This window comes from Pelodiscus sinensis, unplaced genomic scaffold (genome assembly GCF_049634645.1).
Source record: "Pelodiscus sinensis isolate JC-2024 unplaced genomic scaffold, ASM4963464v1 ctg126, whole genome shotgun sequence".
NCBI classification, from domain to species: domain Eukaryota; kingdom Metazoa; phylum Chordata; order Testudines; family Trionychidae; genus Pelodiscus; species Pelodiscus sinensis.
The window spans coordinates 7,216-35,031 of record NW_027465898.1 but is presented as its reverse complement, the minus strand read 5'-3'; the positions used below and the strand labels follow the sequence as shown (position 1 = coordinate 35,031).

The following is a 27,816-nucleotide window of genomic DNA, read 5'->3' as shown; positions in this document are numbered from 1 at the left end:
GGTTGGGCCACAAGGAATCTGAGGAGGTTCAACAAGGACAAGAGCAGAGTCTGGCCCGTGGGGCGGAGGAATCCCAAGGGTTGGTGCAGGCTGGGGGCTGGCTGGTTAAGCAGCAGTTCTGCAGAAGAGGCCCTGGGGGTGACAGTGGCTGAGAAGCTGGATACGAGTCACCAGGGCGCCCTTGTAGCCAAGAAGGCTAATGGCATATTGGGTTGCATTAAGAGGAGCATTGCCAGCAGATCCAGAGATGTCATTATTCCCCTTTATTCGGCTTTGGTGAGGCCGCATCTGGAGTATTGTGTCCAGTTCTGGGCCCCCCACTACACAAAGGACGTGGACGCATTGGAGAGGGTCCAGTGGAGGGCGACCAAAATGCTGAGGGGGCTGGAGCACATGGCCTGTGAGGAGAGGCTGGGGGGCTTGGGTCTGTTCAGTCTGCAGCAGAGCAGAGTGAGGGGGGATTTGAGAGCAGCCTGCGACTCCCTGCAGGGGGTTCCAGAGAGGCTGGCGAGAGGCTGTTCTCGGGGGGGCAGATGCAGGGGGGTCAGTGGTCTCACGTAGCGGTGGGGGAGGTCTAGGTTGGACATTAGGACAAAGGTTTTCTCTAGGCGGGTGGGGAAGCCCCGGGCTGGGTTCCCTGGAAGGGGGGATCTCCTTGCCTTGGGGTGTTTCAGTCCCTGCTGGTCCCAGCCCTGGCGGGATGGCTGAGTTGGGCGGATCCTGCGCTGGGCGGGGGGCTGGACTCAGTGGCTGCTGAGGTCCCAGCCAGCCCTGGGATTCTGAGTCCTGACGGCCCTCGCCCCAGAAGGGTGTGAGACCCTCCCCAGGTGAGGCTGGGGGCAGGTCTGAGCAGCGGGAGGGGGCAGGTGGGACGGCAGCTTCCCCCCAGCAAATGATGCGGGGGAGGGGGCTAGCTGGGGGGGCAATTCCCCATCGGGGGGAGGGGAATGGTCCAGAGTCCCAGGCTAATCGCTGTCATTTCTTTTTGATTTCCGAGTAGACAGTGCCGTTCTCCCGCTGGGGCTGGGGCCCGGGCGCCGGCTTCTGGGCTCCCGAGCCGAAGGCGAGTGTGGAATAGTGAACATCTGGGTCAGCCTGCAAGCCAGGAAAGCCAGGTCAGCGCCGCCCCGGGGGGCCCAGGAGTCCTGCCTCCAGCCCCGACCCCCCGCTGGAACCCCCCACCCCACTGCCCTCCCGGAGCCAGGGGGACCCAGGAGTCCTGCCTCCAGCCCCGACCCCCAGCTGGAACTCCCCACCCCACTGCCCTCCCGGAGCCAGGAGGACCCAGGAGTCCTGTAGCTGCACATGAAGGCTCCTTACCATTGTGGGTTTCTTGTCCCCGACATCCTGGCCTGCAGGGCAGAGACAGGAGACAGACGGGTCAGACACACGACAGTCCCGGGATACACCCCCCCTCAAGCAGTGACCCCCCCCCCAAGTGCAGCGGGCCAGGTGGCACCAGCTGGGTAAGTGGCCGTGGCGGGCGAGCACTGAGGGTTCCTGGCGGTGGGGTGGTGTCCCCAAAGGGGGAGGGGAGAGCAGGCAAGAGGGGAGCAGGCAATGGGGCGCAGAGAGGGGGGGAGGGGAAGAGCGCCCCAGGCTCACAGGACCCCAGCCTGCGTCTCCACGGTGCGGCCCCAGGTTCCCAGCACCAGCCACGTGGCTTGGCACTGGGGGCCGAGGGGAGCAGGGTTGGGGGATGGGCTGAGCAGGGGACCCCGGGCCCACGTCGCCCCTCGCCCCTCCCTGCCCCCAGAGCCCCCCCGCACCAGGGGACACCCACAGCCCAGAGCAGCCACGGGGGGGAGGGAATCCCAGACGGACTCTTGCACAGTGGGGGCTGGTGCGGCTGTGATGTCACTTCCTGTCTGACTCAGGAGTTTCCCATCATGCCCTGTGCTAGGCCCTCCATCATAGTCTGGTGCAGGGGAGCAGCAATTCAGGCATGTGGCTGGCAGGCCCCGCCCACAGTGGTCACAGGCCCCGCCCACGCTGCTCACAGGCCCTGTCCACACTACTGACAGGCCCACAGGCCTGCCTATGCCCATGCAGCAGCAAGCGGTGGGGCTGCTACTTACTGGGGGGGGACGCGGCCTGGCCTCCGACAGGAACGTGCTGCTCAGGCCCCCTGGGGGAACAGCAGATTCTTTGTGGGGCAGGGTGGGGGGGGATCCCCCTTCTCAGGGGGCAGCAACCAGCTGGCTTCCCCAGCTCTTCCGACCAGCACCCCGCCCCTTCTCCCCCCATGGACCATCAGTCCAACCCCACCCCCTCCATCTCCCCAGCCCTCTATCTGACACCCCTGCCCTCCTACACCCACCCGTCTACCCATCCACGACCTCAGCCCCCCGCCACCTCACTCCACCCCACCTATCCATCTCCCACCCAGCCCAGCCCCGATTCCACCTCCACCCCTGCACCCACCCGCCTGCACAGCCCTCCCCCCACTTACCCACCCGCCCCCCACACCCTCCCAATCCATTCACCCTCCATCCCCCTTCTACCCACCATCCACCTGCTCCTACACCCACCCGCCTGCCCAGCCCTCCCCCGCAGAGTAGTTGTAGCCCAGTTAGTCCCCATGGGTATGTCTGCACTAGCCCGCTAGTTCGAACTAGGGATGCCCCATGATGCTGTACGTCTAGTGGGGATTCATTTCTCCGAAGTGCCTGACTTTGGACCAACCCACCGTTCCCTTTGCCAGCCTGTCGCCCAGTCGCCGAGCTCGGCGGGGGCTTTGGGAGGCTCGTCCCTGTCTGCTTTGGTGAACTCTCCCGAGGAGTCTGGTGTCTGGCGCGGTGTGTGGGGGAGTCCCCGACCCTGCCCCCCACCGCGGCCAGAGGGGACTCTCAGGCGGCAGGTAGAGAGAAGGTTCATTGGGGCACAGCGCAGGGCAGGAGCAACGTTAGGACAGGCCCCGAGGGCCAGCGGCCTCCTTCCTCCTGGGGGAGGGGCTCACGGGTCCCTCCCCCCTTCCCTGCTCCCAGCCCCCTCTCTCCTCCCAGCCCCACCGAGACCGACCCTTCCCCCAGGCCCTGCCCCCAGCCCGGTGCAGGAGTTCTCTCCTGTGCCTGCCCTCAGGTGTCGGCCCCACACACTCTGGGGTGAGTCCTCCCCCTCCCCCTCCCCCAGCCAGTGCTGCAGGGCCCAGAGAAGCCACGCACACGCACACGCACACGCACACGCACACGCAGCTCAATACAGCAACGACTGACTGTAACACCCCCCACTACGGCCCCACCTCCCACTTTCCCCTTTCTCCAGTTCCTATGAATAGGTTGAATAGGATGGTCCCAGGACAGAGCTGGTGCGGTCCCAGGACTCCTACCCCACCACCCCACCCCAAGCAGGAAGGCAGCAGGGGAAGGAAGTCGCCGGCTGGTCAGAGCCCCAGCTGTTCAGGCAGCGCGCCGGCTGTTTGGGGAGGGGAAGTCCAGCCTGGGACCCTGGATGTGGGGCGCAGCTGTGGGGGTGCACCGGTCCGCTGTGTGCCCGAGGGAAGAGCCTCCCTCGCCCCGCCCTTGTTACGGCCCCGGGGTGGGACGATGTTTCCAGCGCGCATTGCTTTCCGTTGGCCGACAGGACATCTCACGGGCCATGCTGGCACCCCGTCGCTGAGTTCGGGGAGATCTTTGGGGAGCTCTTCAGTCTGCTTTGGGCTTAACCATCCTGACCAGTTTGGGATCATCGGCACATTTTGCCACCTCCCTGTTTCCCCCTTTTCCGGGTCATTTATAAATAGGTTGAATAGGACGGGCCCAGGACAGACCCTGGGGGGACCCCACCGGTTACCTCTCTCCACTCGGAAAACTGACCATTGATTCCTGCCCTTTGTTCACTGTCTTTTAACCAGTTCTCAGTCCACAAGAGGCCTTCCCTCATAGACCATGACAGGATACTTAAGAGCCTTTGGTGAGGGACCTTGTCAAAGCATTGCTGGGAATCTGAGTCCACTGGGTCCGCTGGGTCCCCTTTGCCCACATGTGTGTTCACCCCTTCAAAGGACTCTAGCAATTAGTAAGGCAAGATTTCCCCGTCCAGAGACACTTTACACCTAAGCTTAAACAAAGACATCAATTATCTTACCCCTTACAAAGAGCTTCCCCAATTATCACCTCTAATACCATTAGCTCACAACATTTACCCCCCCATCCCCCCTCTGTTCTGCAATGTGATTTGTCCTTTTCATGTGTGTTCATTTTTGTGATGGTATCCTTTGGTATATATGGTTGTGACAATTTTCTTCCACTATTTGATCTGAGGAAGTGGGTCTGGCCCTCGAACGCTCATCGCCTAATAAACCATCTTGCTAGTCTGTAAAGTGCTACACAGTCCTGTGTTTTGTTTCAGCTACCCCAGACTAACACGGCTGCATTTCTATCACTCCTCTAAAGATGTTTTTTTATCTCTCACGGTTTCTTTTACTGGCTGTTAAACCACGGTGGCACTTTTTTGGTTCTCTGTCTCTGGTTTTTATGTTGCGGGATACATTTAACTTGGGCATCTGTGACGGTGCCTTTGAAGAGTGTCCGTGCAGCTTGCAGGGAGTCTCCTTTTCTCACTGTGCCTTTTAATGTCTGTTCAACGCCCTCCTCACCTGTGTCGTTCCCCTTTCTGGAATCCAGAGCCACCGCGCTGGGCTGCTGAGGTGTTTTTCCCATGCCAGGGATGTTCACTTGTATCCCGCTGGTCAGTAGTTCCAAGCGGCCCAGTTATATTTACCTCTTGGGGCAGATCCTGCTCCACTTGGGACTATGTATTGATCCACCCTCCCACCCACCCACAGACATGTCCACATCAGTCATCTGTCCGTCCATCCGTCCGTCCATTGACAGCTGTCTGCCCAGCCCACCCCTCCCTTTCTTCCCCAGCAGGGCAGCCCCCAGCCCCAGGCACCCCGGCCCCTGCGCCGTTACCTTCCATTTCTGCAGAGCAGGAAGTAGAGCAGGCCCCCGACCAGCGCCGCCCCCGCCAGGGACCCGATGACAATCCCAGCGATGGCGCCGGGCGACAGGCCCGAGGGTGATTCTGGAGAAGAGTCTGGAGGAGGAAAGGGAGAAGGGGGGCGTCAGGGAGCCCAGCCACGGCCCCCCAGCCCTGCGCTTGCCAGCGCTGCTCCTCCTGGTGCCCCTCCTGTTGGGGGCTCTGGAACCCCCATCTACTCCAGCCCCCTCCCCCCCGGAGACACCAGGGCAGCTCCGCCAGGGCCCCCCACGCCTGACAGGGCTGGGCCCAAGAGAGGCCCCGGGATGTGGGGTGCCCAAAGGGCAGGAACAGGGAGGTGTCCTGGTGCTGCCCAGCCCCCTTGGGCGCAGGGAGGTTTGGGGGTGCCAGCCCCCCAGTGCTGCCTAGCGCTGGCCGAGGGGTCTGAGCTCTCGCGCTGCTGGGAGCCACGGGAAAGGCTAAGATGTCGCCAGGGACACTTGTAGGAAAAGCCCTGGGCAGGTCGCAGGCAAAGAAACAACTTCTCAGGGCCTGGGACTTGTTCCCTGCCCTGGAGCCGGGCTGCCGAGGGGGGGACAGGTGGGTCCCATGGGGAGGACTGACAGGCCCAGACCCGCTGCCTGGTGGGGGGTTGGGGCTGCCCAGTCCTGGCTCTAACTCCAAGTCGCTGCTGCCTGGCCCAAGGTTAGGTTCTAGGAGCCTCTGAGCGTGCACACAGTGGGGGGGGGGGGGGGGGGCACAGCCCTGGGAGGCCACAGGGGGGGGCAGGAAGTGGGGGGGTGGCCAGGCTCTAGCCCAGCTGCAGCAGCTGACAGTCCCGGGGTGGGTGACCAGATCGCGCCTTCGCGATGGGGCTGGGAAAGGCCCTGGCGGATCCCCTGCCCCCAAGCACAGCGGAGCCCCCTCCAGCCATGGGGATACAAACCCCCAGGCCAGCCGCAGTCCAGGCCCCCCAGCACCGGTCCCTACACGGCGGGGGTGGGGGTGGCGCACTGAGTCCCAGCTGCCCCAGGCCCCGGGTGCTGCGAACACCCTCGCCCCGGACCCTGCCTGCGGGAAGTCCCAGAGCTCAGTGGAGGCACCGAAAGCCAAAGCCCGTCAGTCCGTGCCAGCGGCTGCCCATGTGTCCGCGCAGAGCCGCAGTGGGGCAGCCGGACGCGGCGCGAGCCAGGACCCAGCGCCTCCCCCTCCCTCCGCCGCTCATCGGGGAGGCGAGACAAATCCCATCAACCAGACACTGGGCGAACTCCCCGCCTCTTCACATCCCCAACTGGCCCCATCCCCGGTGGTCCGCGCCCCTGCCCTGACCCCACACCTGGCCCCACAGAGCCCCACAGCAAAGCAACGCCCAGCTCCCTCCCAGGGACTCACCCGGCCCTGGCACCCGCACGGCGACCGACGCCCAGGCAGTGAGGCTGGTGCCCGAGTTGTGAGCCTGGCACTCGTACGTGCCCTGCTGAGCGCTGGTCGTGAGGGTCAAGGTGAAGCTGCTGCCGGTCTGGCCAGTGTCGGTGCCGTTGAGAGCCCAGCGATAGCTCGGGGCTGGGACGGAGTCGGCGACACACGTGAGGGTCAGAGGGGACCCCAGGGGCAGGAGGATGGGGCCTGGTGGGTCTATCCTGGCGGAGTCTGGCCCATCTAGACAGAGAGAGACGGGGCAGGAGACGGTGGCACCAGAGAGGGGTCTCTGGTGACCAAAGCCACACGCCCCACCCCAGAAGCAGCTGCATCTCGGTGGCCGGGCAGAGCCGGGGCTGAGGCTACTCACAGGTCACTGTCACGGGGCTGGGATCGCTGCGGTTGGAGCTGACGGCGTTCCCGACCTCGCACTGGTAGGCGCCGGCGTCGCCCCGGGTGACGTTCAGCACCGTCAGGGTGCGGTTGTCGGGGGACAGCACCAGCCGCCGGCTGGGCCCAAGGGGCTCCCCGTCCCGGAGCCAGAGCCGGGTGTCGGCGCTGGGGGAGCTGTTACACGTGAGGGAGAAGGTCCCGTTCTCAGGCACCAGGGTCTGGTTGGGCGTCACCGTGGGCCTGGGCAGCATTTCTGTGCGAGGAGCAGAGAGAGCGTCACCGCGGGCCCTGTGCCCCCATGCAGCGTGGGGGCTGCTGCCCCATGGGCGGGGACGAGTCCTGGGCTCGCTGCCACGGCGGGTGTGGGAGGGGTCCCGGTGTAGCTGCCCCGCCGCTGCCCTCTGGGATCGCAGAGCCATCCCTTTGCTATGGCGCGGAGATGAGCGGCCGCCATCTGGGCCCCGGCCCCTCCCACAGTACCGGCCCCTCCCGGAGCCTAGGGGGGTTCAGGGGCTCTCGGCGCTGGGCAGAGGGGACCGAGAGGCTCCGGCGCCCAGGGGGTTCAGGTGCTCTCGGCACTGGGCAGAGGGGACCGAGAGGCTCCGGCACCCAGGGGGTTCAGGTGCTCTCGGCGCTGGTCAGAGGGGACCGAGAGGCTCCGGCACCCAGGGGGTTCAGGGGCTCTCGGCACTGGGCAGAGGGGACCGAGAGGCTCCGGCACCCAGGGGGTTCAGGTGCTCTCGGCGCTGGTCAGAGGGGACCGAGAGGCTCCGGCACCCAGGGGGTTCAGGTGCTCTCGGCACTGGGCAGAGGGGACCGAGAGGCTCCGGCACCCAGGGGGTTCAGGTGCTCTCGGCGCTGGTCAGAGGGGACCGAGAGGCTCCGGTGCCCAGGGGGTTCAGGCGCTCTCGGCGCTGGGCAGAGGGGACCGAGATGCTCCGGCACCCAGGGGGTTCAGGTGCTCTTGGCGCTGGTCAGAGGGGACTGAGAGGCTCCGGTGTCCACGGGGTTCAGGTGCTCTCAGCGCTGGGCGGAGGGGACCGAGAGGCTCCGGTGTCCAGGGGGTTCAGGCGCTCTCAGCGCTGGGCGGAGGGGACCGAGAGGCTCCGGTGTCCAGGGGGTTCAGGTGCTCTCAGCGCTGGGCGGAGGGGACCGAGAGGCTCCGGCGCCCAGGGGGTTCAGGTGCTCTCGGCACTGGGCAGAGGGGACCGAGAGGCTCCGGCGCCCAGGGGGTTCAGGTGCTCTCGGCGCTGGGCAGAGGGGACCGAGATGCTCCGGCACCTCAGGTGCTCTCGGCGCTGGGCAGAGGGGACCGAGATGCTCCGGCACCCAGGGGGTTCAGGTGCTCTCGGCGCTGGGCAGAGGGGACCGAGAGGCTCCGGCACCCAGGGGGTTCAGGTGCTCTCGGCGCTGGTCAGAGGGGACCGAGAGGCTCCGGTGCCCAGGGGGTTCAGGCGCTCTCGGCGCTGGGCAGAGGGGACCGAGATGCTCCAGCACCCAGGGGGTTCAGGTGCTCTCGGCGCTGGTCAGAGGGGACTGAGAGGCTCCGGTGTCCAGGGGGTTCAGGCGCTCTCGGCGCTGGTCAGAGGGGACCGAGAGGCTCCGGTGTCCAGGGGGTTCAGGTGCTCTCAGCGCTGGGCGGAGGGGACCGAGAGGCTCCGGTGTCCAGGGGGTTCAGGCGCTCTCGGCGCTGGTCAGAGGGGACCGAGAGGCTCCGGTGTCCAGGGGGTTCAGGTGCTCTCAGCGCTGGGTGGAGGGGACCAAGAGGCTCCGGTCCAACAGCCAGGTCTCGAGCCGATCCCATGAGGTGGTCGCCCTGCAGGGCGCTTGGTGCCGCCAGACCCTGCACTGGGTCCCCGCTGCCCGGCCCAGGCCCAGGCTGGGGGTGGCGTCACTGGTGCATGCTACGCTCTCTGCCAGAGCCTCTCTCTCACTCCATGGAGGTCGGGGGGACCAGTGGGGTGGGGGGCAGCCCCCAGCGTGACCCCCTTCCTGCTCAGCCCTATGGCTCTGCAGGGGTCTCACTGCGCCAGGCACCGGGCTTCTCCCCGTGTCCCCTGAGTCTGAGCGGGGAGGGGTGCCCAGAGCCCGCCACAGAGCCAAGGACACGCTGGTCTGTGCTAGTGTGTGGGGGGCTTGGGTTTGGGGGGGCTGCATGTTGGGGGGGTGCTCAGGCCCCGGGATGTGGCTGGGTAAATGTGACAACGGGGGGGTGTTTGTCATTGCAGGGACCAGCCCAGAACTGCCAGGGGGTGCAGAGGGGAGACCCCAGCACCCGGCTCAGCTGGTCCCAGCGAGGGGGGAACATTGGACAGGGGGGGGAGAAGAGGGGCCCAGGCGACCCTGTTACCTGCAGAGACACTGGCTGGGGGGGGCTGTTGCTGGCGGCACTGGGGGCTCGGCTGGGAGATGGGGGCTCAGATCGGGGGGGCCAGAAGAGGTAGAGCCCCCGGCTGAGGGGAGACTCAGACGTGGGGGGCCGAGGGGACCAGGCCGACTGGCCTGAGGGATCCGTTGCTGTTCACAGCGCCATTCCCCTCCTGTGGGGCTGGCCGGGGGTCGCTCTGGGCCGGGGAACAGGCTGGGCTAGTCCCTTGGGAGGGGGGACCCCGGGGGCCAGAGGGAGGGGCTCCCCCAAGGGGCTCACAATGGAGGCAGCGGCTGGAGGTCCTGAGAGGCGCCGACCTGGAGGTGGGGGGCGGCCCCCAGGTGAGAGGGGCCCCTGGGAAAGGGCTGTGTCACTGCCGCCTGGCTGGGGGGGCTGGGGAGCTCCCCTCCCACTCCCTGCAGGGCCCAGGGAGGCTGGAGCGAGGCTGGTCTCAGGGGTGGCAGATGCTCAGGCTGCGGAGGGGGGATCTAGGCGGGATGTCAGGAGACCGATTTTCCGGGGTGGGGGGGGAAGCGCTGGGACGGGTTCCTGGGGGGCGGGGGGGGGGTTGATTTCATTCCCCTGGGGCCAGGACGACTCCGCTCGCAGGCCAGGCCTGTCTGGGGCCTCGCTGAGCAATCGCCTGCCCCTGGCCTGGGAGCCCTGGCTGGGCCCTGCTCCCGCCTGCTCCTCCCGCCGGCTCCCCAGCCCCAGCGCGGCTCCCCGACACCCAGACCACACCGGGGGGGGGAGGGGTCTCCGTCCATAGGGGTGTCTGGGTCCCAGCCCTGCTGGGTCGATTGAGAGGGGCTGGTCCTGCGCTGGGCAGGGGGCTGGCGCGATGCCCCCTGAGGTTCCCGCCCGCCCTGGCCGGCCTGGACTCTGACAATGGACGATGAGGGGTCCCGTTGTCGGGGCGATGGTGGACGATGAGGGGTCCCGTTGTCGGGGGGACAGTGGACGATGAGGGGTCCCGCTGTCGGGGGAACGGTGGACGATGAGGGGTCCCGCTGTCGGGGGATGGTGGACGATGAGGGGTCCCGTTGTCGGGGGGACAGTGGACGATGAGGGGTCCCGCTGTCGGGGGAACGGTGGACGATGAGGGGTCCCGTTGTCGGGGCGACGGTGGACGATGAGGGGTCCCGTTGTCAGGGCGACGGTGGACGATGAGGGGTCCCGTTGTCGGGGGGACGGTGGACGATGAGGGGTCCCGTTGTCGGGGCGACGGTGGACGATGAGGGGTCCCGTTGTCAGGGCGACGGTGGACGATGAGGGGTCCCGTTGTCAGGGCGACGGTGGACGATGAGGGGTCCCGTTGTCGGGGGAACGGTGGACGATGAGGGGTCCCGTTGTCGGGGGGACGGTGGACGATGAGGGGTCCCGTTGTCGGGGCGACGGTGGACGATGAGGGGTCCCGTTGTCAGGGCGACGGTGGACGATGAGGGGTCCCGTTGTCGGGGCGACGGTGGACGATGAGGGGTCCCGTTGTCAGGGCGACGGTGGACGATGAGGGGTCCCGTCCCGGCACCGGGGGAGCTGCTGCACGTGAGGGGAAGGGCCCGTTCTCAGGCACCAGGGTCTGGCTGGGCATTGCCACGGGGCTGGGCAGCATTTCTGTGCAGGGAGCGGGAGGGGGGGTCACTGTGGGCCCTGCCCCTGCCCCTGCCCCCACCAGGGGCTGCGCTGTGGGTGTGGGGGGGGCAGTTCGTGGGGTTGCCTCCCCGTGGGCCAGCTTGGACATTTCCTTTGGCCATTTCCATGCCAGGCCGTGGGAGACAGAAATCGGGGGGGGGGGGGTCAGTTAACCCCTCGGCTGCCGGAGTCCTGTCACAGCCGGGGGCGCCCCAGACACGGAGCAAACGGCGAGTGTCCGGCCCACGTGGCCGGGGGGGGGGTTGGGCATCGAACCCGACAAGACCTGGGCCCCACGGCCAAGGGGCGCCCGGCAGAGCCTGGACTCAGGCAGGAGGCCCCGGAGCTGCTGCCTGGACGGGGGCCGCTGGCGCTGTCTGAGCCCAGGACGCTGGCACGGGCCGACCCGGGGGCTGGGCGCAGGGTGATGTCGTGGGGGACGGTCCGTTCGCTGGTCGCTACGCTTGGGCTGTGGATGAGCCCTACTGGCCTCCGGTCCTGGAGCCAGGCCTCAGGCTCCATAGAACAGCTCCGGCATCCTCAGCTTGCGCAGCTCCTCTGCGGCCTGGGCTCCTGCGCCGAGCACCCACTTGCGGCAGGATTGCGCCAGGCGGGAGCCAGATCCACATGGGTCTCCCGTGGCCCCTTCTGCACCCCCCGGAACTTCCTCCTGTGCGTCTCAGGGGTCAGCCCGGACTGTGCCGCAGGGCCTCCTTGGCCTGGTCGTAATCATCCGGCTGCAGATTCTCCAGCTGACTGAGCACCCGAGCGGCCTCCTGATCCAGCAAGCAGGGAGCTGTTGCAGCCAGGCAGCTGGGGGGATCCGGTGCAGCTCACAGGCCCGCTCAGAGGAGCTGAGGAACCGTCCACGTCCCCCACGTCCTTACACTGGGCCAATACGAGCTTCTCCAAGTGCCTGGCCGCCCTGGGCCCCCTGGGGTCCTCCCCACTCAGCGCAGCCGGGCCCCTCGGCTCCTCCGCCCCGCCACGGCCCCCTGGGGTCCTCCCCCTCAGCGCAGCCGGGCCCCTCGGCTCCTCCGCCCCACTACGGCCCGCTCATACTGCCACTGCCTCTCCCGGTCCTGAGGCTCCGTCTCCCGGTCCTGACATTCCTCCCTACGGTCCTGCTGCTCTTTCTCTTGTGACTCCAATTCCTTTGGCCTCAGCTCGATCTCCAGCCATCGCAGCTCTGCCGGGCCAGATCCCGTCCTGGATGAACCGCTGCTGGAGGAGTGTGGCCTGGTGGGCGCCGTGTCTGTCTGGCAGGCTCCAGCCCCCCCTCCGGTCTGAGAGCCTGACACGCTCCCTGGGGGGGTCTGGCTGCTCCCCGCTGGGACAGGATCCCAGCCCCATGACTGGTCATTCTCTTCCAGCTGGGCAATCAGCTGGGCCTTGGTTGCTTTTCCCACAGGCAAGCCCCTCTCTCTGCACAGCCCCACCAGCTCTGCCTTCAAGAGTCGGGCGTAGGCCATCTGCCCGCTGGGCCCCTCGGTGCAGACTCACCAGTCTAGTGCTGCAGCGCCCCACGATTCCCAGGAACCGCTTCGCTCTGTCTCCAGCACGCCTGGCTCTTACAAGCCTCCAGCTTCTCTTGCGCCCGCCACTCACTGCTGGAAACTCCCTCCACGGGGTGCAGCGCATCCTGCTCCTGACACCCCTGGGACAGCGCGTCGGGTCCCCCGACCCTGCACCCCCGCAGCAGCCAGAACAGGCTCCGCCGGCCGGTAGAACAGGGGGGTTATTGCTGCTCCAGGATACAGCCCGGCACAGACGGGATGTAGCTACAGGAGTCAGGGGCTGGCAGCTCTAGCCCCTTGGGGTGGGGTGCCCAGGCCCCTCAACTCCCAGTGCTCTGCTTAGTCCCCTCTCTGCACGTTTCTTTAGCCAAGACCAACTCTTCCCCAAACCAGCCGCTTGCTTTGTCCCAGCCCCTCCCCTCTCCCTGAGAACCGGTTGGGTCACTGTCATGACATGAGGGCCCTCAGGGCGACCCCCCCCCGGGCCGTGCTCACAGAGGCCAGCAGGGGCCACCCACAGCCCAAGCACAGCGCCCAGCGAGTGGACTGTCCCTCCACTACATCACACAGGCAGAGCCCAGGACACAGGCGCGGGGCCGATCCATGGGCTGGGAGCAGGGTGACAGGCAACAGGGTGTCCCAGGCAGACAGGCGGAGCCCAGGACACAGGCGCGGGGCCGACCCCTGGGCTGGGAGCAGGGTGACAGGCGACAGGGTGTCCCAGGTGTGACGTAGTGGGGGTACCTGGCTGGGGCTGTGGGTGATCTTTGCTGTCTTGCACAACCCAGGAGGACAAGGGATGAGTCATTATGCAAAGAGGGTCTCTCAACCTGTCTGACCAGTTACCCCCCATGCAGAGGAACAAAGGAAGGTGGATGCTGCCCTGGCTGGGGGGCAGGGCTGGAGGAGGGTTAGTTAGGGTACGTCTACACTACAGCGCTAGTTCGAACTAACTTAGTTCGAATTAGTTAATTCGAACTAAGCTAATTCGAACTAACGCGTCTAGAACTAAAAACTAGTTTGAATTAGCGTTTTGCTAGTTCGAACTAGCAAGTCCACATTGAGTGGACCCTGAACTGGGGTTAAGGCTGGCCGGAAGCAGTGCCGGCAGGGCATCAGATTAGGACTTAGAGTGTGGAGCTGCTGTCTCAGGCTAGCTGAGGGCTGCGCTTAAAGGGTCCCGACCCCCACCCCGGACAGACAGTTCTCAGGGGTGCCCCGCTTGCAAAGAAGTTCTGGCTTGGAGTGCCCGGACTACCCACACTGGGCACATCACAGCACTCGGCCATCAGCCCGGCTGCACTTGCCACAGACTGCCATCTGGGGAGAGGGGTAATCGGGGGGCTGCAGGAGAGCTTCCACCCCCAGAAGCCCGCAGAGCCAGCCCAGTCCTCCCCATCGGGGGCGCGTACCCCATTCCTCCCTCACCTGCTTCCACTTACCCTTCCCTGGCCCCCCTTCTTATTGATGTACAAAATAAAGATAACGTTTCTTCCAACATTGACTCTGTCTTTACTGAACAAAACTGGGGGAGACTGGGAAAAGGAGGTGGGAGAGAGGAAGAGAGAGGCTGGGCGAGGGGAGGGCAACTAACATGATCAGGGGTTGGGAACAGGTCCCAGATGAAGAGAGGCTACAGAGACTGGGACTGTTCAGCTTAGAAAAGAGGAGATGGAGCGGGGACAGAATAGAGGTCTCTAAAAGCAGGGGTTGGGTGGAGAGGGTGCATACAGAAAAGTTCTCCATGAGTTCCCATAAAGAAGGACTAGAGGACACCAAAGGAAAGGAATGGGTAGCAGGCTTCAAACTAGTAAGAGAAAGTTGTTCTTCACAAAAAAAAAAAAAAAAAAAAAAAAAAAAAAAAAAAAAAAGAGCAAATAGTTAACCTGTGGAACTCCTTGCTGCAGGAGGCTGTGAAGGCTACAACTAGAACAGAGTTTAAGAGAAGTGAGATCAAGTCATAGAGGCTGGGTCCATGGAGTGGTATTAGCCAGGGGGTAGGAGTGGTGTCCCTGCCCAAGGTTTATGGAAGGCTGGAGAGGGATGGCACGAGACAAATGGCTTGGTCACTGTCTTCGGTCCATCCCCTCCAGGGTCCCTAGGGTTGGCCGCTGTCGGCAGACAGGCTACTGGGCTAGATGGACCTTTGGTCTGACCCAGGACGGCCATTGTAAGCTCAGGGCTCAGGGTCGGGGGTCTCACTGGATCCCCTTGATTTTCATGCACACCTGCTCCTGGGTGGCCAGGCTGGCAGCTCCCCTGCCCTAGTCGGCCACTTTCCTGTGCCTAGTGCGGAGGTCGTGGACGAGGTCCACGATGTCCGCACTAGCCCAGGAAGGTGCCCGCCTCTTGCGGTCCAGGGCAAGCTCCCGGGAGCCGCCAGCCTGGTCCCAGGAAGAGGGGGAGGGCTGGGGGACATTGGGTGGGTGGCTCTGTGCCGTGCCAGGTGCAGGGTCTGCTGGCTGGGTGCTGGCAGGCTTGCACCTGGCACAGGCACTGTAGCCAGCCCGTGCCCCTTTAAGGGCTCCGGGGCCGGGAGGGGGGCAGACGAGTTTCCCTGGTGTTGGCCAGAGTGGCCACCAGGGAAAGCTGGGGAGGGCTAGCCTCCCACTAGTTCGAATGAAGGGGCTACACACCCCTTAATTCGAACTAGCTAGTTGGAACTAGGCTTAATCCTCGTAAAATGAGGTTTTCCTAGTTCGAACTAAGCGCTCCGCTAGTTCGATTTAAATTCGAACTAGCGGAGCGCTAGTGTAGCGCCTATGAATGTTAGTTCGAACTAACTTTGTAGTGTAGACATACCCTAAGTTTCTGTCGGGGAGCATGGAGGAAGCAGCCACAGCAAGAGGCTGGGGGGTTTAGAAGCCGAGACCCCTGCCCCATATCAAGGGGGGCTGAGGCATCCTAGGCCTGCCCTGTAACCTGATGACATCTGTGCTGTGCTGTATCCTGGGGGAGCAATAAACCACCTCTATTCTACTGGCTGGTGGAGTCTGTTCATGCCATTACGGGGGTGCAGGAGACGGGGGACCCCAACGTGTCGTCACACCAGGCAGTCAGGCAGAGCCCAGAACACAGGCACGAGGCCGACCCCCGGGCTGGGCACAGGGTGACAGGCGACAGGATGTCCCAGGCAGACAGGCGGAGCTCAGGACACAGGCGCGGTGGTTTCCAGAGACACTGCACCTGGATCCCAACTGCCCCAGGACTGGTGACGCCCCCTCTGGGTGCTGCTCCTTGGGCCCTCCCTGCAGGGAAGCGGCCCCACGGCGCCGGGCTGGCTGTGTCTCCCTGCAGCTCCAGCGTCTGGCTCCCTGGTGCCTGTGGCTCAGAGCCCAGGTCTGTCTGCCGTCCTGTGTCACGGACACCCCATATCCTACCCCGGGAACCCTGCTCTCTGACCCCCGGCTGGAGCTCCCCCTGGAGCACGGCAGGTGACGGAGCCACATTGAGCCTGGTCGGATGAGTCTCCCTGGAGAACCCAGCTGGAGAGTCCTGAGCACCCCGGACAGCATCAGCCCTCGTGCGCCCGGAAATTGCCCTCCCCATCCAGGGACTGGTGCAGAACCCAGAGAAACTGAGGCACGCACGCAGGGTCACTGCCGCATGGTAGAACCGACTGCACCAGCACCAGGGCAATCGCACCCCTCGGTCTCTGCTCTCGGCCTGTGGGGCTGAGCTGGCTGGAGGCTGCAGGCCACAGGTGGCCGGGTGCCAGGGAGGCTCCGACAGGCTTCCCCAGCGCCTGTCCTGGGGGAGGAGCTGCCTGCTGGGCCCGGGGACTGGATGATGCTTCCCGGCCCCTTGGGGCCGAGAGGAGGCAGAGAACGGCGGGGGGGGGGGGGGGGGGGAACGCCTCGGAGGGAGCCACCGGCAGCTCCCAGAGCCCGGGGGACGGAGAACAGCCGCCCCTGGGGGAGAGCAGGCCTGGGGGCGCCCAGACGCGGAGCCGGACCCAACGCGGGGGCGGCTGGAGGCTGAAGGTGGACGCGGACGCGGCCCATTTGACCCGGGCCCAGGTTGGGAGCAGCCGGGGGACGAGCGCCCGCGGGCAGGGTGGGTCCCCGTCTGGGCTCCGGGCTGGGGCAGCCAGGGCGAGGGGCAGCTCCAGACAGGGCCAGGGGGTCTCAGGGGCGGCTCCAGGCAGGCCCAGGGGGTCTCAGGGGCGGCTCCAGGCAGGGCCAGGGGGTTCTGGGGCGGCTCCAGGCAGGCCCAGGGGGTCTCAGGGGCGGCTCCAGACAGGGCCAGGGGGTCTCTGGAGCAGGGCGCTGCGGGAAGCCAGAACAGATGGTTGAACCCGCCCTGCTGGGTGCAAACTCCAGGAGCTGGTTAATTATTGACGAGCCATTTCCAGCAACTTCCCACTTCTGACACGGCTGGGCTGGCACTGGCAGAAGATTACAGCCACGCTCACGGGGTGGGGAGTTCGGGGTGACAGTTACATGGGGGCGCTGATGTGGTCAGGGTGACAGGCGCATGGAGCAGGACTGGCGGGGGTGGGGGTGACAGGTGCACAGGGAGGACTGGCGGGGGTGGGGTGACAGGCGCACAGGGAGAACTGGCGGAGTGGCGGTGACAGGCACACAGGGAGGACTGGCGGGGGTGGGGTGACAGGCGCACAGGGAGAACTGGTGGGGGTGGGGGTGACAGGCACACAGGCAGACTGGCGGGGGTGGGGTGACAGGCGCACAGGGAGAACTGGCAGGGGTGGGGTGACAGGCGCACAGGGAGAACTGGCGGAGTGGCGGTGACAGGCACACAGGGAGGACTGGCGGGGGTGGGGTGACAGGTGCACAGGGAGGACTGGCGGGGTGGGGGTGACAGGCGCACAGGCAGGACTGGTGGGGGAGGGGGTGACAGGCGCACAGGGAGGACTGGTGGGGGTGGGGTGACAGGCGCACAGGCAGGACTGGTGGGGGAAGGGGTGACAGGCGCACAGGGAGGACTGGTGGGGGTGGGGTGACAGGCGCACAGGCAGGACTGGTGGGGGAGGGGGTGACAGGCGCACAGGGAGGACTGGTGGGGGTGGGGTGACAGGCGCACAGGCAGGACTGGTGGGGGAGGGGGTGACAGGCGCACAGGGAGGACTGGTGGGGGTGGGGTGACAGGCGCACAGGCAGGACTGGTGGGGGAAGGGGTGACAGGCGCACAGGGAGGACTGGTGGGGGTGGGGTGACAGGCGCACAGGCAGGACTGGTGGGGGAGGGGGTGACAGGCGCACAGGGAGGACTGGTGGGGGTGGGGTGACAGGCGCACAGGCAGGACTGGTGGGGGAGGGGGTGACAGGCGCACAGGGAGGACTGGTGGGGGTGGGGGTGACAGGCGCACAGGCAGGACTGGTGGGGGAGGGGGTGACAGGCGCACAGGGAGGACTGGTGGGGGTGGGGTGACAGGCGCACAGGGAGGACTGACGGGGGTGGGGGTGACAGGCGCACAGGGAGGACTGGCAGGGGTGGGGGTGACAGGCGCACAGGGAGAACTGGCAGGGGTGGGGTGACAGGCGCACAGGGAGAACTGGCGGAGTGGCGGTGACAGGCACACAGGGAGGACTGGCGGGGGTGGGGTGACAGGTGCACAGGGAGGACTGGCGGGGTGGGGGTGACAGGCGCACAGGGAGGACTGGCGGGGTGGGGGTGACAGGCGCACAGGCAGGACTGGTGGGGGAGGGGGTGACAGGCGCACAGGGAGGACTGGTGGGGGTGGGGTGACAGGCGCACAGGCAGGACTGGTGGGGGAGGGGGTGACAGGCGCACAGGGAGGACTGGTGGGGGTGGGGGTGACAGGCGCACAGGCAGGACTGGTGGGGGAAGGGGTGACAGGCGCACAGGGAGGACTGGTGGGGTGGGGTGACAGGCGCACAGGCAGGACTGGTGGGGGAGGGGGTGACAGGCGCACAGGGAGGACTGGTGGGGGTGGGGGTGACAGGCGCACAGGCAGGACTGGTGGGGGAAGGGGTGACAGGCGCACAGGGAGGACTGGTGGGGGTGGGGTGACAGGCGCACAGGCAGGACTGGTGGGGGAGGGGGTGACAGGCGCACAGGGAGGACTGGTGGGGGTGGGGTGACAGGCGCACAGGCAGGACTGGTGGGGGAGGGGGTGACAGGCGCACAGGGAGGACTGGTGGGGGTGGGGTGACAGGCGCACAGGGAGGACTGGCAGGGGTGGGGGTGACAGGCGCACAGGCAGGACTGGCGGGGGTGGGGGTGACAGGCGCACAGGGGAGCGGTTCTAGCTGGTTTCACCCAGCCCAGCGGATGCAGCCGGGGTCAGTGCTGGGCTCCCGGCTTGGCCTGAGCAGTTTCCTGTTAACCGGCCACTCAGCCGGGGCCAAACCCTGTGTAGCAGGGGCTCTCGGGTGGGGGGCTGCCTGGCCTGGGGACCGGCCCAGGAGCAGCTCGCTGGAGCTGGGGGCCACTGTCCAATCCGGGGGGGATCTGCCCCCCTGTGGGGGAGACTGTAACACGCGGGTCCCTGGGTCCCTCCTGCCAGCGCGGAGTCAGGCGCCCGCAGGCCCTGGTGCCCGCAGGGTACCGCGCTCCACGTGAGAGCTGCGAGCGAGGCCCCAGGGAGGCCGGGACCGGCCCGCGGGCACCCAGCGAGCTGGCGGCAGACCCGGCCCTGAGCCCAGGCATCCGCAGGTGCAGAGAGGTGAATCGTCTCCCCCTTCCCCCAGGCGCAGCGCGGCGCAGAGGGCAGACGGTTCCCGCGGGGCGGTGGTGCCAGCGAGGGCCGGGGGGCGCCGGAGGAAGCAGACCAGGCGGGTGGGGGCTGGCGACCAGATGCCCCGGTGAGGGGCCCGGCAGAGGCGCAGCCGGGACACTGCCCAAGCAGGCCGGAGGGGCGAGCTGGCGGCGCTGACCCACGGTGCCAGCGCCAGGGAGCCCGCCAAGGAGGCTCCAGTGAGCTCCTCCAGGCGCCTCAGGCAGCACCAGCCCCTCTGGGGTAGGCGGGTGGGGCAATGGGCGAGGGGGGGGGGCGTCTTCTCCCCCTCCGGCGGTCGGCACAAGCCCCCAGCCCCTCACAGCGTCCCAGGATCCACACAGGGACCCTCCCCCCCGATGGCAGACGGGCCAGGTGCCCAGAGACTCCTCTGCTTTCTGACTCTACTTCCCCAGGCAGGGGCCCCAGGGCTCCCAGGGCTTCCCCTTCACCCCCAGCAGCAGCACCCCCTCCCCCCACAACCAGGGCTAGAAAATCCAACAGGCATTGGAAACTGAGGCAAAAAGTGACCCCCCCCCCAACTCTTGGCATCCCAGCACTGACAGGCATTGGGACATTGGGGGGCTGTCTCCTGCCCCCTAGATCTCAGGCCCACAGCCCTCCTCAGTGCCCTAATCCCACCCACACTCCCACTGGGATCGGGCAGCAGGGGACCAGGATCAGGCACGGGGGGGGGGGGGGGGAGGAAACTGAGGCTGAGAATCTCACAAGTTTAAGCCGAGGGCATGCAAGGATCTTTGCACTGATCACAGTGCACAATGGGCACCAGCAGGAGGGGAGCAGGACATGCTAGTGGGGACAGCGACCCATAGAGACTTGGGGGGGGCTGTTGGGGTTCCAGAGTCTTTGGGGAGGCCCCCCCAGCAAAATGTAGAACCTTGATCTCCAGCCCCAGGGGCCCCAGTCCTGGTCCCACTGAGCACCCATGGAGGGGGTTGGGGGGACCCCAGAGAGGCCCAGATGGAGACAGGGTGAATCTGCCCCCAAACACCCCAGCGCACAAGAGCAGCTGGTCACAGCAGCACCAGCTACGCACAGGGAGGGGGCAGGGCCCCGATCCCTGAGCACTGACTCCCCTGTGCCCCCCAGCATGGACCCCTCTCGCATGCCTGGAGCACCCCTCCCCCCCAGCAGCAGACGTTCCCCCCCCCCCCCGAGCTCGCTGACCAGGCAGTTGTGAGGCGGCTGCCTGGCCTCCCTCCCCAGCCAGGCCGGCGCCCCTCAGTGCCCGGGCAGAGCCCTCAGTGCCCCCCCCGGGACAGCACCACTCAGCTCTGCACGGACACCCCCCCAGGCAGCTCAGCGCGCCCTCGGGCTGGCAGCCGGGACCCTGGGGCTGAGAGACAGGGGAGGGGGACACGGAGGGGGCTGGCAAGGCTGGGGGGGGAGGCAGGAGGTGGGGGGGATGAGATACCAGCATGGGGGGGTGCCAGAGACACCGGGGGGCTCGCAAGGCTGGGCAGGCAGGGGGATGCTGCAGACACCAGCACTGGGGGGGGCACCAGAGAGGCTGGGGGGCCCCCAGAACCTGATCCCTGTGTGCCCAGAGTGGGGCCAATGCAGGGAGCCCCCCCCCAACCGGTACACAGCCCCCTCCCCCGGTGTGCCCCCCCCCCAGGATCTCAGACTCCCTGGCCCCCTGCTGGTGAGGGGCTGGATTTCACTCAGGGCTGAGCTGAGACCCAGCAAATTCATGTCACCCAGGGCCCTTGCAGGGGCAGTGGTGGGCAGGGCAGGTTCTGGTGGGTGCTGGGGAGCCCAGGGATCCCCCCGCACCTGGTACAGCTCAACCCCAACCCCCTGTCACAGCTGGCGCCCCCAGGGAGAGCCGGAGCCGGGAGGGGCAGGTTGGGGGGTGGGGTGCAGAACCCCCATCTCAGGAGAGGGCACCGGGCACCGTCTGCCAGGGGAAGCGGGAGGCCAGGGAGTCACAGGGCACCTCAGGGTGTCTGTGTTGGGGCCAGTTCCCCGTGACCCGGCCGGGCTCAGCCCCAGGGAGAGGCCCAGAGCCCATGGGGGGGGGGGGAGAGGGTTGTGGGGGGTGTCACTTACCCCAGACGCGCAGAAGCACCGCGGCTTGGACTCTGTTCCCCGGAGCGTCCATCAGCAGCGAGTAGTTCCCGGTGTCACTGAGCGTCACCCCCGCGATGTGCAGGGCGCAGCCCGGCCCCCCTGTCTCCCGCCCCGTGTGGGTCAGGCCGATGGTCATATTAGACGGTGCCGACGGGTAGTAAGTGAGGATCAGTCTGGGCTCATCAGCGGTCGCTGATCGGTACCAGGCGCAGCTCAGCACGTTCTGCGGAGGATCCCGCGGGGCCAGGCTGACATTCCCTCCCACCACGGGGCTCGGCGGGCTGAGGACGATGGTCCCTGGGGTCCGGGTGCTCTGGGCCGGCGCCGGCTGGAGGCAGGAGCCCAGGACGGAGACTGCGGGGAAGCAGAGAGTCAGTTGGGAGGGGGAGCCGGGGCGCAGGGGGCTCACACAAGCAGGGTTCCCAGATGCTTTAACTAAAAATACCGAACCCCCCCCTAAAAAAAACCACTGTTGAGTAAAAAAAAGGGGGAGACCAAACATGCTGAGCAAAAAATAGATAGAAAAATACGAAAATCCCGGCATGGCCCCTTTAAGATCTTTGGGGCTTTTTTTTGCCAGCGTCCAGCTGGTTTTCTTACTCTGTGCTGGAAGAGAGCTCCCCTGCGGAGCCAGATAAGCGGGGTTGGGGGGGGGGAGGAAAAGTGGGGGGGGTCCAGGAGGGGCCGGGGGCTGGGCCCGGTTGCTGAGTGTGTGTAGGGCTGCCAGGTGTCCGGTATTTTCTGATTTTCTTTACTGGACAGGAGGCGAAAATACCAGACACCTGGTGACCCGACGCACAGGGCCTGGGGGACACGACCCGCGGGCGCCTGGCCAGGGGAGACCTGCCACCCGCTGCACCCGGCCGCAGAGCACAGGGCACGGGACAGACCCGGAGCCCATCCAGGCCCGTCCGTCCAGAGCTCGGCCCGGCTGCCTGGGACCTGCCCCGGCTCCAGCTCTCGCTCCCCAGTCCCAGAGCGGAGGCAGGGGTGGGAGCAGGAGCTGCTGATGGCCCATGGAGACAGGGGGTGTCCCCAGAGCCGCTGTGGGAGAAACGAGTGAACCCCCCTCGCCGGGTCTGACACCCCAGGGCAGGGTTGGGTGTGAGTGTGTGTGGGGGGGGGGTTGGTGCCCCCTCCCACTGGGACAGGAGGGGGGGCATGTGGGGCTGGCAGCCCCTGGGACGCGGTGCTGGGCAGGGACGTCTGGTGAGAAAATGTCTGGGGCCAGAGCTCAAACAGTGGAAATCGGAGCTGCTCCGTGGGACCCAGTATCCACCCCCTGGCACCTGGGGGGGGGGGGGGGAGAAGAGTATGGAGACGGATAATGGGGCTGTCTGTCAATCACAGTTAACTTACACAGTTATCTCCAGAAATCAAGACTCGTAGTAATGAATTGTGACTAGTCGCCCTGTTACACGGCAGAGCCGCGATGGAAAGGCATGGAATATTGGACGTTTTCTACATTTCCAGAGATTTCCAGCCCAGCCCAGAGCCCTCGGTGCTGCACTTTGCTATTTTACTAACGATTCTTTCCCTGTCGAAATGCACCAAAGAAACGCGAGTGACCCTCCCTGGCCCGGCAGGATTTGAGTGAGCCCGGGGTCCCCTCAGCAGGGCTGTGGCCAGGTGTCCCACAGTCCCACCAGCCACCAGCTCAGTTCTGGGCTGTGATTTGGCTGATTTACCCCCCGGTGTTCTCAGAGCCCAGCCAGCAGCGGCCGTGTGGGTGATGCTGCTAGACGATACCCGCGTCTATGGTCTAGGCCAGTGGTGAGTAACCCGGGGGGTCGTGGCCGCCTTCCTGGGGGTCGCAGCGCTTCCATCTGGGCTGGCCGGTGTTTTCTTTTCCCGGCTCAGCGCCCGACACACACGCAGCAGGGGTGGGGGGAGTGGCAGGGGGCGGACTGGAGCTTTAAATTAAAGGGGCCGGAAGAAAATGTTCCTGGATTGTTTTTTTGTTGTTGTTGGGTTGAGTTTTTTTGCTCAACATTTTTTTTCACTTTTTGTTGAGCAAAAATTAAAAAAAAAAAAGTTTCCTGGCTCCAGAGGTCATGAACAAGGAAAGGCTGAGCACCGCTGGTCTAGGCGGTACTGGATACGGGTGCAGGGTCCTGCGGCGAGGGCAGGGGGCTGGACTCGATGCCTCTCGCGGTCCCTTCCAGTCCTAGTGTCTGTGATTCTGTGATCTCCCGTGGTCCAGCATGTTCTCGGGCTCGGCTCCGGTCAGGTCCCCGGGTGCCGGAGCGGAGGGTTCGACCTGTCGTGTTTCTCAGTCCCTCGCACAAACATGCCCTGAGATCTGTCTGGTGGAAGAGCAACTGACACGTGTGGAATTGCGACTCCATAGCTGCTCTCAGAAGTGAAACATGGAAAACTAGAGCAGGGGTGGGGGCCGCAGGCCCGGGGGCTGGACGTGGCCCCAGAGACTCAGGGCCAACCCCCAGCACTGGGGAGCAGACACTGGCGCTCCAGCCCCCCAGCTGCTCCCCTGGGGCTGGAGCACACAAAGTCTGCTAGGCTGGCCCCCCAGGCTCTGAGGGTCGTTCTGCTTCTCAGGCTACATCTGCCCTGCAGCGCTATTTCAAGACACCAGAGTGTCCCGACATACCTGTCCTGCGTCCTCACTGCTATTTCAATCGAACAGGCTCGCTCTTCCAACGTCCCTGTACGCCTCATTCCACACGGAGTAAGGGACGTTTCGGAATAGCGGGGTATTTCCAAATTTGTGTAGATGGCGCCAAAGTACAAAATAAACTATTTCAAAATAAGATTTGCAGTTTGCGTAGCTCATATTGTATTTTGAGCAACGGTGCGCTGTAGACAAAGCCTCAGGGGCCACAATGAGGGTCGGGTTTTTTTCCCACTTCTCACTTGTGTGCAGCCCTCAACTGATTTTTCTGTGGGTCAGTGGCCCCCAACACAAAAAAGGTTCCCAGCCCTACCTTAGAGCCCACAAGTCCACTCAGTCCTACTTCCTGTTCAGCCAGTTATGCAGGCAAACCAGTCTGTGGGGTTTGGGGATACTGCTGCCTGTTTCTTGTTTACACTGTCCCCTGAAAGTGAGAACAGGTGCTTGCAGGGCACTGCTGCAGCTGCCATGGCGAGGTATTTACGTGCCAGATGGGTGAAAGATTCCTGTGCCTGGGGGCTTTGGCCTCACCCCAGAGGACGCGCTTCTAGGCTGGTGGCGCTGGTGACAAAACTGCAGGAATGAGATTTGTGACAGAACTCCTTGGGAGAACGTTCCCTCTCCTCTGCTTCCCCCCTTCTGCCGAGAGTTCCCGCTCACCTGACGCCCCAGCACCCGCTGCTCACTGGAAGGGCACCTCACTGCCGATCTGAGCCCGCGGGAGGGCGGTACCAAGGTGAGATCTCACAGGGCGCTGCGGCAGCGGCCCAGCGGGTCTGAATCTGAAGTGCCTGCAACAGCTGAGGGACGAGGCCTGGCCCCTGCTCCCAGGACCCGTAAAAGGGCAACACTCTGATGCGGAAACTGCAGAACCTGACCCGCCCGAACAATCAGCCTTCGGCAGGTGGCGTCTGCCTGATCAAAAGGAACAGTCACCGGCCCACGCCATTCTGGATCGCTACCGAGCAGAGCCCGACATCGGCAGGTGGCGTCTGCCTGATCAAAAGGAACAGTCACCGGCCCGCGCCGTTCTGGATCGCTACCGAGCAGAACCCGACATCAGCAGTTGGAATGGGGGTTGGGCAGGAAGGGACATTGGAACGTTTAGTGCATGCCAGCCACAACACCGCCACGTGAACACCTGTTCCACCTCCAGGTGACATTGCAAACAAGCAGCAGGCAGCATTACACCCCACCAATGGAACCAAGCCTCTTTGTCTGCACGACTGGCTGAAGAAGAAGTAGGACTGAGTGGTCTTCTAGGTGCTAAAGTTTTCCATTGTTTGGTTTTCGAATGCAGTTCTTTTGGTACATCATTCTACACCCGTAAGACAACTGGCATGAGAGAGAGACTGCATTACAGCATCTCTCTCAACTGCGCTGTAAATACTATCGTGTTTATTGTTACAGTGCACATCGTTATAATAAATAGAAAGTGAGCAGTGTATGCTGGGTTGTGCTGTAGCTGAAATCAATGTGTGAAAATGTATCAACATCTACAGATGTGTCTGTCAAGGATGTTCTACTATTGTCTAAGTGTGCGATTAGTGAGTCAGCAGGGCTGTGTGAGGGGGAAGCCGCAGTTCTCCCGTCGGGGCCTGCTGGGGCCATTTTCCGCTCTCTGATAAGGGCCGCCGGCTGGGGAAGTTGCACTTTGATTAACTGGCTAATGGGATGGGCGATGCGGGCGCTTCCACCTTGGCAGAGGGGCTGTTGCTGCATTTCAAGGGCAAAGTGGGGGACTCACACAGCCCCCCCCGGCCCCGCTCACCCCACGGTGTCTCCCAGTGACAGCGGCACATGGAGCCCAGGGCCAGCTGGGGACTGGCTCTGACAGAGGCAGCGCGGGGGGGGGGGGAGTGACCAGTCGCCGAGTGGGTCAATTTCTCAAAAGCATTAGCTCATCAGATTGTCAACTGGGGTATGTCTCCACTACCCCGCTAGTTCGAACTAGGAGGGTAATGTAGGCATACCGCACTTGCTAATGAAGCCCGGGATTTGAATTTCCCGGGCTTCATTAGCATAAGCGGGGAGCCGCCATTTTTAAATCCCCGCTGCTTCGAACCCCGTGTAGTGCGGCTACACGGGGCTCGAACTAGGTAGTTCGGACTAGGGTGCCTATTCCGAACTACCGGTACACCTCATTTCACAAGGAGTAACGGTAGTTCGGAATAGGACCCTAGTCCAAACTACCTAGTTCGAGCCCCGTGTAGCCGCACTACACGGGGTTCGAAGCAGCGGGGATTTAAAAATGGCGGCTCCCCGCTTATGCTAATGAAGCCCGGGAAATTCAAATCCCGGGCTTCATTTGCCAGTGCGGTATGCATACATTACCCTCCTGGTTCGAACTAGCGGGGTAGTGTAGACAGACCCTGGTCGTTCAGGTCCCAGCCAGGGGCTCAGGGCTGCTGTCTGCCCCACATGGCAGACCCGGGGCCAGGCAGCTGGCTGCTACGGCCCCACCCAGCAAGGAGGGGGGGGTCCTACATGATTAACCGATAAGCCTTGGCCTGTAACCTAATCTTGTTGACGCCCCCCACCCCACGACTTGCTGCCTGTGATAGAGGCGGTGGTGCTGGAGGCGGCAGTGCTGGTGGCGGTGGAGGTGGCGGTGGCGGTGGAGGTGGCAGTGGTTGTAGCAGCGGCGGGGGGGGGGGGCAGGCTGGAGCCGACACACACGGGGAGCCCCTTTCAAGCCAGCTCCCAGCACAGTTAGCTCCCAAAAACCTTTCTACCCCCATCACTCCCTCCTACGGGTGGGGGGGCAGCAGGAGCCAGTGCGGGGTGCTGGGGGATCCAGCTTAAAAACCAGTTCCCCCAGCACCAGCTCTGCAGTGCCACCTGCCCCCCCCCTTATCAGAGGCAGCAGTGCTGGGGGAGGGGTGGGGGAGGCTGCCGCCTTCCAGCCTCTGTTCATGGGGAGCCCGGGACGCCGTGGAGAGGCTGGTGGGAGGCCCCTGACCCGGGGTCCAAGCGCCACCGTCCAGACCCCGACCACGGGGCTGCTGCCCCCCCCCCCAGCTGCATTAACTGTCACATCCCTAGTGAGGGGATTGGGGGATGGGGGAGATACAGACACAAGGCCAACAGAGGATTCATAGGGGGACAGACAGGCAGACGGGGGTATGTAGGACAGACAGGCGGGTAGAGGTATATCTGTGGATATACAGGTGGATGGGGGTATGTAGGACAGACAGGCAGACGGGGGTATGTAGGACAGACAGGCGGGTAGAGGTATATCTGTGGATATACAGGCGGACGGGGGTATGTAGGACAGACAGGCAGACGGGGGTATGTAGGACAGACAGGCGGGTAGAGGTATATCTGTGGATATACAGGCGGACGGGGGTATGTAGGACAGACAGGCAGACGGGGGTATGTAGGACAGACAGGCGGGTAGAGGTATATCTGTGGATATACAGGCGGACGGGGGTATGTAGGACAGACAGGCAGACGGGGGTATGTAGGACAGACAGGCGGGTAGAGGTATATCTGTGGATATACAGGCGGACGGGGGTATGTAGGACAGACAGGCAGACGGGGGTATGTAGGACAGACAGGCGGGTAGAGGTATATCTGTGGATATACAGGTGGATGGGGGTATGTAGGACAGACAGGCGGACGGGGGGGGTGCATCCGGGGACAGGCAGGGGCAGAGGACAGCCGGGTGCTGGTGTCCCAGGGCGGGGCTGACCCGGCTCCCAGGTACCAGCCAGCACAGCCCAGCACCAGCAGACGGGTCAGCCTGGGGGCGGATCGTTGGGGCGCAGGGGACCCACCTGAGACTGGCCCCCAGTGGCCCCTGCCCTCTTCTCCAAAACCGCCAAGCCCACCCCCCTCCCCTGCCCATACCTGCACCCCCCTCTCACCTGCCAGCAGCAGCCGCTTCCACGCGCCCCCCCCATGCAGGGGGGGTCCCAGCGCCCAGGCAGGTGCCCCATGGCCCCTCCCCGGGCTGTGCAGGGGCTGGCAGAGAGCGCAGTGCGCGTGGGGCCGGACGCTGGGTCCCCTCGGGAGCGGCCGATCCAGCTGCCTGCGCTGGGTCCAGACTGAGACTCTGCCCCCGGGGGTGGGGACGAGACGGCTCCGGTCCCCTCCGCCCCCAGGGGCCGGGCTAACCCTGAGCCAGGCCCTCGCCC

At 64.9% G+C, this 27,816-nt stretch overlaps 1 pseudogene; it reads right to left on the bottom strand.

Annotated features, from left to right (window-relative positions):
• Nucleotides 1-248: 248 nt before the first annotated feature.
• On the bottom strand, nt 249-27,816 carry LOC142824343 (cell adhesion molecule CEACAM6-like; annotated as a pseudogene).